This window comes from Zophobas morio, unplaced genomic scaffold, assembly GCF_036711695.1.
Source record: "Zophobas morio isolate AGI-343-1 ecotype UQ-CSIRO unplaced genomic scaffold, CSIRO_AGI_Zmor_V1 ptg000044l, whole genome shotgun sequence".
Classification (NCBI taxonomy): domain Eukaryota; kingdom Metazoa; phylum Arthropoda; class Insecta; order Coleoptera; family Tenebrionidae; genus Zophobas; species Zophobas morio.
Genome location: NW_026972149.1, coordinates 1138253 through 1150507, shown reverse-complemented (window position 1 = coordinate 1150507; position 12255 = coordinate 1138253). Strand labels below are relative to the sequence as shown.

The 12255-nt window shown below is 35.4% G+C and overlaps 1 protein-coding gene across 1 annotated transcript in view; it reads left to right on the top strand.

The window, feature by feature from the left end:
* The first annotated feature begins 3055 nt into the window (after window positions 1-3055).
* Window positions 3056-12255, top strand: part of LOC135141406 (neurogenic locus protein delta) — a 75429-nt gene continuing 66229 nt past the window's right edge. Inside the window, exon 1 of the mRNA XM_064072474.1 lies at window positions 3056-3617. The gene's annotated coding sequence lies outside the window, so the exon portion shown is untranslated. The remainder of the gene's footprint in view (window positions 3618-12255) is intronic.

Sequence of the window (12255 nt, the reverse complement as noted above, 5' to 3'; positions counted from 1 at the left end):
TAGTTAATTAATTAGTTCTCTCTGTGTTGCTGTGTTAAGGAGAAAATATCAAACAAATTTCATTTTTGACGTATAAACATAAACTGTCGAAGTTAAGCATGTACGAAAAGTTGAGAATATCTACATTTTTCCCGTTATCTGCCTTAAGTATATGTATTTCAAACTGTCCGCTGGCTGTGCGGGTGTAATTTACGCCACTAATTTTTAGTTTATATACATGTTTTGACTAAACGAAAATCGTAAAATTAAAATTTATAATCAAGGAACCGGGATTTGTCGGACGGTTTACAGGGCGAAGAAATAGGTCTCCTTCAAGGTTAGTTAATAGAGAATCTATTAAATGACTTTGGGTCTCCTTTTTCTGTCTGTCTGTCCATCTGTCTGCCTGTCCGTCTGTCTGCCGTCCCGGATTTTTATTAGACAGATAATCTCCGAAAGTACTGGGTCGATTGTTGTCAAATTTTGTATTTATATTAGGAATATCGTATAGATGGTGAAACGCCAACCAAAATTTGTCTAGTCGTCCCCACTAACAATGTGATGACTTCACTTCAATATTGCACATAGTAAATTGGTTTTAAATTGTATCAAATAACATAGTCTTAAACATGTAGTTTATGACTCCGAACAGAGTTTTTACCCGAAATGTCCAGATTTTTGGAAAAAAAATCAAAATTATAAAACATTTTGCAATTTAATTTTGAATCCCGAATGCTTTGAAATTTTGGAGATGTTTTAAAGTTATCATAAGCATGGTAAATTTTTAATCAAAATGTATTTGCTCATCCCCTTAGAAAATTGGTGACGTCACCCTAAAATGTACAAAATATGATGAATCTGTACTTGTGATTTATCATTCCATTCATATCTTTTTTGGATTTGCGTATACAGGGTGACTCAAAAAAATTATCATTGTATTTCAGCAGCGGGGGAAGTTCTGACTAAACAACTTTCGACCAATTTTTTAGATTTGCCCCCTATTTTCTCAGAGGATATGTCATTTGCCAAAATTTGTTTTATCTTAGCAAGGACTAGCCCCGCCCACCCGCCCTCTATTTTCTGAGCGGGTATAGCATCTGCCAAAATCAGTTTTATCTTAGCAAATCTTATCCCCGCCCGCCCACCCCCTATTTTTTGAGAGGATTATGTCATGTGCAAAAATCAGTCTTATCTTAACAAATACTAGCATTTTGGAAAATGATATACCTTGTAAGAAAATAGAGGGCGGGTGGGCGGGGCTAGGACTTGCTAAGATAAGACTTATTTTGGCAAATAACCTACCCTCTGAGAAAATAAGGGGCGGGTGGGCGGGGCTAGTACTTGCTAAGATAAGACTTATTTTGCTTCTATTAATCTTGTAAAAACTGGTTAAATTTAAAAGGTGTAAATTGTAAATTTGCATAGTAACGAGTTCAATTCCTAAATTCTCTATTAATCAAATTAAAAACGAGTCTCCCCATTTTCCCGAAAATGTGAAAATACAAACGTCTTTATTTAGTAAGAATTATAACAATGATATTCAGAACATTTTGTCGATTGTAGCTTACTGGTTAATTGTTTTGATCCTCTGTTTTGAGGGGACGAACTCATTCAAATCGTACTTATTTCTACGTGACATTCTTCCGATGTATAAACAATAAACATAAACACTTTCAAGTTGTTTTTCTGATCGAGGATAACCTAAGGACGTACAGTAATGGCAATTTGGCACTTTCAGATTTTCTCGATATTTCATAAGGCCGTAGCTAGGAGATGCTCCTCTAAATCTACAGAAATTATAATTAACCAAACGTGAATTACAGCATCCAAAAACCAAATAAAATGTAGTGTTTTATTTAATAAACGGAAGTCAGAGCAATAAAAATGTCTGAACCGTCGGCATTGTCATCCGGTTATTGCAATTCGTAGAAAACATGTTTTAGTCTACTTTGTGTTTCGCCGTCACGTCTACAGGTTGATAAGTGTTAAGGCTATTTGTGTTAAATTACAAGTACTATACAGGGTGTTCATTTTATCTGTTCACGTCTGACAATTTTTACACAGCCCAGAGGCGACTTCGTCCAATTTAATTTTTTTTTTTTAATATGCAATCAGCAATTACAGAAAAAACAATAACAAAGATATCAATGCCAAATAATGACAAAATTGAAAACATTAATACTCAATTTATTTTATTGTTGTTAATATTTGTTCTACATCTATCCATTTCATCAACATTTAGTTCAACTTTTGTCTACAAAAGGCTGTCATTCCCGCTACAGTTACTATAGGACGTATCCTCTTTTTATCGTTGCATCTAGATCTAACTACGTGAACAGCAAACAGAGCGGGATTAAGTGGGTTGACTTTTAGGGTTCCGAAACTCCCCGATAGTTACCCATTCACTCTTGCTTAACACTACTTCATTCACCTTTGCCATTTTGACCAAATTTTCATTAACAACTGATAGAAATATTAAAATTCTGTAAACTCCATTGCTTTTAGCTTGATCGGGGAAGCTTATGCAAGCCAAAAACAATGACGTGTGCAGAATTTCAATATTTTTATATGAAACGCCTGTATATGATTCTATGTCTACAGAATTTCTTTCATTCCTGAGACTCGCTTGTTTACTTGTTTAAGAAATTGCTTTGAAAAACTAATAGTAATAATGACAATGGTAAATTTACTTGATATAAAAACGAAACAAATAATATATCAGGTGGGAAAAAATTTGTTGTGGCTGCGGGAAAAACAGCAATATGCGTGTGTGACGTTTTCGCGTGTGGGTTTTGCTGCGGCGGTTGTGGGTGTACATCCTGTGGAAGAAACAATGCGTCGAATCATTTGTAAATGTGTGTACATTATCGATCAACTGGCGGCTCCTTTATTTGGAGGCTCTTGAGAGTTCATAGACTCAGTGCTCCGAGACGGAATTCACTTAAACATGAGAGTAGCGCTAAGAAATCTAAATCCGTCCAGTGTCTCAGGCCGCCACAAGCGTCGCGATGCCTCCCGCCACTGTCGATCGGCACCAGTATTCCCTGGCGACGCACTAAATGTGTTCGTTCAGTAGATTTCGCGACAACTTCATGAATGTAAAACTGTCAGATGAATAAACATATGAAATTTTTTGTGTAATTTCCATTTCGAAAAACAGGAATCTGCGGTTGCTGGGCATCGTTCGCCAGCGCGTAAACCATCAGCGGAAGTGTTAACTAATACTAATTAAAACAAGAATCAATCAATGGTTTCAATTAGGTGAGTGCTAAATCGGACCGGACTGACACCTGAAATAGAATAATTTTGATGAAGCAAAACAAGTAGTACAGAAAACAGACACGATATATTTATATCTCACTTAGAAGAGGTCGAGTTTGTAATTCGTTAAATATAAATCGCTGAAAATTTTTAACCCTTGAGAATCTTCAAAGTGTTAACCGAAAATGAACGGTATTGGGTTCAGTGCGGTGGGACTAGTCCAGTTCCTCTGGCGAAAATCACAGTGCTAAACATGAGTGGCAGTGGGGTTCTGTTCAAAATACTGACGATCCCGGTATGTGGAAACACTACTGAGTGTATTGTTTTTAAGTGAAAACACACGATTTTGCGTTAAAATGCTAAAAGCAAAATTTTCGGTAAGTCATACGTGGTGTTTGGTAATTTGAGTTAATTTTATCTTAACACTATTAATACAAGCGCAAAAGTGAGAGGCTCCCACTAACATTGCAAATTTTGTTACCGACCAAAAAATCAGGTGACAGCGACATCTATTTAGAAAAAATTGCGTAATTGTTGCTAAATTTAGACCTCCGCAATGTCAAGTTCACTCTTTTTAACGCAGTTGTTCCAATAGGCGCTAATGCCATTAATTCTACTAAAGAATGTTAAACTGTCACCATTACGTTTTACCGGTATCTACAACACAAACACTTCACCCCAAGACTTTCACCCTTAACTCGACGTAGGGACGTGTAACGGAAACAGATTATCAAGATACAGAAGATGTAATTATTTTGTAAATAAGACACGGTATAAATAATAATTAGTTTATGCAAATTTAACACAGTATAAACCCCATTTATTGTAATTAAGGACGGCGACATTTAGTACAAATAGCCCGACTAATTTATTCTGGACAGATGCGGGTCTAGGACACCACTATAGGGGAATCATAACAATTTCAAGTCTCCAACAATTATGTGAAAACAACTATAAAAAAAATACAGCCCTAAATTTTTATTTAGGTTAACTTCAACAACATGAAATTTTCTGCTGGAGACCAAATATATGACGTCATCGACGTTCCTTAAACAGTAAACTTATTTTTTTATCCATGATGTGATTCCACTAGTCTAATAAAAGAACAAACCAAACGATATACCATGGAATTAAAAAAAAAGTGATTCATACGTGCAAGTACTCAGCTCTATATCCGTTATATCCTACGTGCATTGCTCACAAGTATATATAGTTGAATAATAAAACAAATTATATATACAACGAAAAATGAAATTTCAAAAAAACCACTGACGAATTACTGAGCTATTTACACTAAGTAACAATAATGCATAAAAACAAAGTGTTGTTTCTTTACTAGGTAATTTAACGTTTTCTTTCATTTCAACGTTTTCATAGTCTATATATCTAGCTTTGGAAAAAAGATTCAACAAGCAAAAAAATTGCGTCATGCAAGTATACTAAACTCAGTTGACACCTAGTAAAACTTTTATGACTTAAGCAGCTTAAGCCAAACCACGCTTAGAGGTCAAACTGGCTATTGTAAGCTTTGTGGATCCATTGCTGTCATAATAGAGTTGCAAAGTTTACTAAGTGTATGTCAAGTGAGCTTAGTATATTTATAAAATTTGATTATATAGTTAATTTATGTACGTAATTAATTTTCAGTTCTAATATGACCCAATTAGATTTTATCGAGTGATTTCGATTAATTAAAATTTAAATATATTTTTTACTCTAATTTAATCAACATTAAAAAATTCCAGATTTATTCTGTGCATTACTACAGAGTTATAGGCAGGCTTGCCCCCAATTAACAATGTGATATGACGATATGAGTGACAATAACGTCGTTATTAGTTGAATAGAGGTAATTAAGTTTGAGAAGACAAAAACTGTCGAGTATATTATGAGTTATAACGCAAAGCACCGTTTGTAAAAAGTTCCAATTAACGTTGGTATGGAAGAGGGCGGGCTTCCGAGCATGCATTATTACTTTCCGGTTTCCGCATGCAACACAAATTTCTAGTTTAGAAAAAAGAAAATCAATTATAAAAAATCTACAGAGTTGATGTCAGTATGTTGTTTCTGGACCAGACAAACAAAAATGCCCAAAAACCACCAAAAAAATTGGGCACACACATACTCCTATACTTGTGGTTTATGAATTTGCCTTGATTTTGATGGTTATTATTATAATTTTTACTATTCAGTATTTCTTTTACCATTTTCTCCCCGTCTCCGCTTAATCTAGTAAACAGAAACACTGATTTTTTGTTAGTTCCTTTTTCTTGCTGATGTACCAGGTTGTGTTCAGAATAAAAACACTATATTTTCACCGTTCTTTCCCCAACCGCCTACGAAACCGCGGGACCACCGCGTCTCTGATGAGAGTAACCCCGGCGTTTCCTAGGCGACGCGGCCCGAGTTGAAGGTGCCAGCCCCGTGGCGTGAAGGTATCATTTTCATCCCGACCGTCCAGGCATGTCATCTGGCCACACCCCTAGAGGTATCGGGAAACCTCCGCCCTCGACCGTGACCCCCGGGTTTCGTTGACATATTTTCCACACTTGGTCTTCTTTAATCTATGTTTCTTTATTTTCAGATCATCACACGGAAGTATTTTAAATTTCTTTTTCACAAAATTATTATTTTATTTATTCACTTGCATAACATTAATAATTGTATAGTGTGGGCCCAAGTGTGTTGAAATTCAAATTTTCCCGCCAAAAGGTGACCAGGACCCCCACTATACACCCTCTATGTAGTGGAATCAATAATTATTTGTTTTTGTTTATTGTTGGTCGTGCTGGTGTTAACACACATTAAAGACCTCTCGTGTTAATAAGTGATGGTCGTGTTGATGATTCTGCTCGATAGACACACCTATAAACGGAATAAGCTGTCGTGAAGGAGAAGATCCTGTAAAAATAGATAGGATTAAATTTGAACTAAACAGTTTTTAGCTCTTTGATCATAGTTTTAGTGATTTTCAAATGATTCTGGTTGAGTCTGGAGGAGTTTCAAACGCAATTTCTATTACTTCCTTTTGGCTATCTTGTAGTCCCTTTATTCAGATACATGATTCAAATTCGCCCCAACTAAAATCCTTTAAGTATTGTGGTCTCCATTCGCTCCACATTTCTTGATTTATGGTGATCTGACAAGTGTAATAAAACCCTTTCAGTTCTACAACCAGGTGATATTTTCTTTTTGTGGCCACCAGTTGTATGAAATATATTGTGTGCTCAATACAGGATCTTTTCATAACTATACTGTGGTTTTCCCCGTCTGTTATCTCAAATCAGTCACCTTGATCGACCCCAGGGTGTGAAGTTTAGTGTCCTCGTTATTTTTCTATTTGACTTTATTGAACAGCGACAAACAATTGCGTGAATTGTATTGGACTTATTAAACCTAATACTAACTATATTAACTGCAACACCTGCCAAGTATTTCTGCGTGTGAACGTGTAGGACTTAATTAACGCGACGTTAAATGGATTCGTGCTAAGTTCAGAGTTATAAAAGTTGTATGTGATTCATGCCACACCATCAGTTCAGTAGTTTCGGAGATAATAAAAACAGACGGCAGACAGACGGACAGACAGATAAACAGTCGGAAACGGGAGACCTATTTCTTCGTACTGTAGGGCTCACGAAAGGTACTCGACTACAATACTTCCTTCGCTTATGCTCGAGAAATAAAAAGGTGCCACATAAAAAATATCAACAACTTCATGTGCTTTACACAAATTGTATACAATATGGAACAATTTCAGTAAATCGTTTTGAACAATCGATGGTAAAATTGGGTAGAAAATAAGGGTTTCATTTTATTATTAATATTATTATTACTATTGCTATTATTTTCAGACTAAAAGTTAATCCATTCTTTGCACATTGCTCTAAGTTTCCCACGCTTTCTATCAAAGCAATCTAAATTTTTCATAACTTTACAATATGTGCATGTTTTCATTTATGAATTATCTTTGTTGTCCATTTATTACATTAAAAAATAATTAAATATTGATTTGTTTTGGTATTGTGTCCAATTTTTAAGGCATTTTAAAACCAGACTTTGTGGTTTTAAGACATTTTTAACGATTTGGTAACATATTAGTATATATAAAGGTATATATATAAAGTAATTTTTGACATTGCTTCACCAAATTTCTGCAAGAAATGAATAAAAATTTTGTTAATGTTCTCTGATCGTTAAATCAGTGTTAGTGTTGCCAACATTTCCACAGGCGGTTATACAGTTTCATAAAATTAATTACCAAAGTAATTGGTTCAGTAGTCATACAGATTAATTGTCTAATAAATTTTCAACACGCGTAAATGAAAAATTTACTGAAGCACAAACAATATTTTTCAATAAAGATGAAATAATAATAACCTGCTGAAATTACTAAATTTATTTTTAGGAATAATGTGAATGCTTATTAAAGCGCACACACAGACAAACATGTTTTACTTCACTTTTCAAGGTTACTTAATATTCTGAGACGACGTCATACGTTTTTTATAATCTGATAATTTTATGGTAATCTGTCTAATAAAATAATTAAAAGGTAGCGGAAACTGGAAAGGTGCATTTTCGTATCCTACCACGTGTTAAGTGCACTGGTATTAAAAGTTGGGTACATTGTATAATGGAAAGTTGGGAATAATGAGAATAATCTTAAATGCGAGGTATTGCATGACCCAATGATTCGACACCGTGTGTTGATCTGCACCATCGGTTGCCACAATGACAGGTGTAGACGTAAAAGCAGCAGTATTGAGCACCTGCTTCCATATTTAGCAGGTATCACTACACTGTTTTAGTTTAAAATTTTAAAAAGGTAAAAAGGTTAATTATTCTCCGCCATTATTGGGGGTAATACTTAATTAAAAGCCGAATAAATTCATTTCGTATTTTGAAAAACATCGACAAATTAATTGAAGTGCACTCTTTGGCATTCAAACAGGTGCCCCTAATAAAAGATGTACCAAATCTATTAGATTTAACAGGTGCCCCATATTTTAAAATCTTTCACATTTTTGAGGGGAAGAAAGTAGGATCCACCAGGTGCACCTTGGAATCAATCTAGAGCCAGCTTGAATCTAATTGTTGTGACGCTCTATCAAAGCAGTTTTATTTATGTGCGTGATTGTAACTTACGCGATTTGGAGTTGGTCCAAACTAATAGAAAATTTCCCAAATCAATCCACGCCGGCCATGAAACTTTGATAAAATAAGGTCGACTTTCGTGCGACACCGAAAAACAAGATGTTTTGCTTCGATTTTCTCACGAGTATCCGTGGAGCAACATCTGCTTTGTAAGAAAAATAAGGACTTAAGAACACGTGCCCTATGCTTTTCACGTTTTCAAAGAATTTACCTTTCTATACGAAACATAATGCATCGGTCCCATCCCAGGTCTGAATTAATGATGTTTTACACCTACTTTACTTTCTAAGCTCGTTTTGTGCAAAAACACATCTGTGGGAAGTATAACATTCAATTTCATAATTACAATCCGAGCATTTCTACATTAATGCAACCGTAATTAATAGAATGCGCCTCATCATGACATTTGACATCTAGAAACTCATCTTGCTCCAGTTTTCCCAAAATTCGCCTCGGTGCGCTATTAATATAGAAACTATTTAATAAATAGCACGTAAACAACAATTAAATCTCTACAGTAATGAAAACAATATTGCAACAATGGACATTTGCATAATGGATTGTTTCTTACATAAGATAGAAATTCAAAGAAAATTAAAATACTTTACTTTCAATTTTGAGAAATTTTACTTAAATTAAAAGTCTATAAAATTTACACGGTTTGCTATACAATGGATGCCGCGTGGGGCGGTCCTGCAAAATCACGAATTGCAGTGAAAGACTGCTTTCCACTACAATCCATATTGTTTTCAGGCAAATGGCTAAAAATATCGCCGTGTGATTGTTCATCGCCATCACGATGTTGTTTCTGGGTCTCTTACTGTAATCCACTATTTTCAAAAAATACCATTTTATGACCTCTGCATTATTTGGGAACCTTCGATGAATAACCAGTACGAACGTCTCCGTGTTCGGATTGCACTTTCACCATTCCTCCACGTCAAACTAGGACAAAATCACACACACACGGGCACACAGACAGACTGAATACGTTGAAATTACTATTACAATGTGTGCATTATCTATTGTAAGCACTAGGTACAAATTTTCAGTAGACCTAATGGGAACTCACTTTCGACGTTGCATATAATAACAATTACTACAACAATATTAACATATTTTTGCTTCTAAATTTCAAGTTTATAATAAATAAAGTGTAAAAAAAGTAAGTAGTGTGTGGACAGTTTCAAACAACCGCTGCTTATTATACCTCTATGTATAAGGGATCACAGGTGTAAGAATCACTTTTTGTTAAAACGGTTAATATGATAAGTTAAATAATTAACTTAATTAATGTAATAATCTATAATGAGAACTGTGAATAGAAAAAGCTTTAATTGGTATAATTCTGTCATAAAGAATACAAATGCAGATGGTTAGAGAATTGTTGCCACGCTAGACAGAAGGTATTATCGTACAAAGTACAAACCAACATAAATATGAGTATTCCTAAGACAATTCCACAAACAGAAAACATTCCTAAATGTTTCCAGTCCTATTTAAGTTTTATAAATTACTATGCGTCTAGATTTGCCGCCTTTTTTAAAATGTAGACGTGTATATTTTTGGAAAAAGATTGCCTGTACAGTATAACATATCGCTTTTTCGAAAAGTTATAAAATTTGATTTTGCGAAATCATTTTTTTTTATGATACTCCCTATAAATTAAAATAAAGATATGTATGTAATACTAAAGCAATGATAAAGAAGCGCGCTATGTGTATGTTTTAAATGAGTGCTTCCTTACAAAATTTTGTGATGGCTGTAAAGACACGTGCATCAGTTTGGATAGAAAGAGGGTAATACTAATAATAACAAATACTGTATTGACTCCTAAATAAGTACATATAAAATCTGACAACAATCGGTTTGGTCGTTTCGGAGACACAGACGGCGAACAGACAGACAGACGGAAACGGGAGATTTATTTTTCATACTCTACGGGTCATGAAACGTTGAGAAAACATAAAAGTAGCCATTTGTTCGATGTACAAAATTTTATTAAGAAAAAGAATAGGAAGTTGTTATATAAGGAACATTTTTTCCTTCAAATATGCGTAGTTAAAATAATTTATCATCAAGAGACACCCATAATCAAAACAAGTGCACTGTTTTAAAATTAATACCTTCCGTTTTTCATGTTATATTTTGCGAGTATAAGTACCCATCGGCGTGTCCATAACAGGTATCACCGATATCGATGATAAATAAGTGCGATAATCGTATCTTTTATTTCTGGTTTGTAACAAGCGTGTAATTTTTGAAATGAGAACGGTCAAATGGCAGTTCGTGACAGGGTAAGCCGAAGCGACATGCACATGATTTATCAATTAAAATCTATTTAATTTGGGTCTATAGCACCTGCTTTAGCTTTTTATATATGCAAGACGACCGGTCCTACACCATCAAGCTCCCGATAAATTGGCAGATTGTGTATCATTTCCGGGAATTATTTTATATTCTCGCCAACTGCAACAAGAACTTGCAGATGGACATGACGTCACTGTGGTACGTCACTGTCACTGATGGTCGTACCTAATGTTGTTCTGGCGAAAACGATTTAAATGTCCCTAGACGCGCCGCAGAAATGCTGATCACGATTTTTGACTCGAGGATAGATGAGTACTTACTTAGTGGATAATTAACTGAAATTACTGACGTTTAGTTATAGGACAGTAACGCAGCAGTCGAGTTTAATCACCCAAATTACATATCCTGCGTCTATTACTCCAATTAGTCATCTTGTATGCAAGTATATCAGGAAATAATTGGCGCTTAGCCACCCCCTTTCGTAAAGTAGAAAATTTCCTCTTTCCTCTACCGCGGTACGACTTGGAAAGTCCATTCAAGAATCGCGCCAATTAAGTTACTCAATTTATAAATAATGACCCGCGATACCGTAAAAACATTGAACTTCATTGTCATAATCGCATTGTTTTCTTTGGCTTCATTCTCATTACTAAATAAAGCTTGGCAACAACTCAAATCTTGTTTCAATTGGAGATATCTAGCATGCGAGAGGTCATCAAAACCGCGATTTCTCGACTTGAAATTCAGAAAAACATCTTGCTCTTGGTACTCGCAGCTGTCACAAGAATGACATGTAGAGATCGGCGCGAGCCGACCCGAAATCCACCAGCTCGCAAATTTTTCTCGCACGAAATCTTCGTCGCTTTTCGAGTTCCGTTCGACTTGCGACATTCACGCGACGCGCGATTGTAAATAGGCGATTTATGCTGATTAACGCGATCATCGATTCGATCGCATCTTTATTTCTTACTCCAGGCTCGATCGAAGGTACGTAAGTAAGCCAAGGAGGAAAGGTAAGGAAGCGGCTTACGCTGGCCCATCCAGCTGCCTTCTTATACATCTGTTCGTTCTACTCGATACAGCTGCACTCAATCAACGCTGATACAAACACATATTTGATTTTTGATAATAGCATCACCGGCAGTACTTGTTACTTGTGCGTGCAAACAAGATATGCAACTAAGAGTATGCTTTTGTGCTACAACCCGCATATTATGAAGACACCATTTTTATGACATTTAAAGGTCGACAACTACTGCATTCTGCTACAATGAATGGATGCGACTCAAGTGGCTTGTGCGAACCTCGATCCGAACCAGGATCTCCTATGCCAACTTATCATTATCACCACCATTATTACTCCGACGCGAAGGTCAATGCCAAAATCACACCACCGCACCAGCGGAAAATTGAAGCAATTTTCAGTCTTCAATAGCGCTAATAATGCGTACCGATTTTTGTATGCTTTATCTGGTAACAAAACGAGAACAAGTAATAAGCAACAGCAAAGAACAATAACAGAAATTTGACCAAGAACAATAATAATAA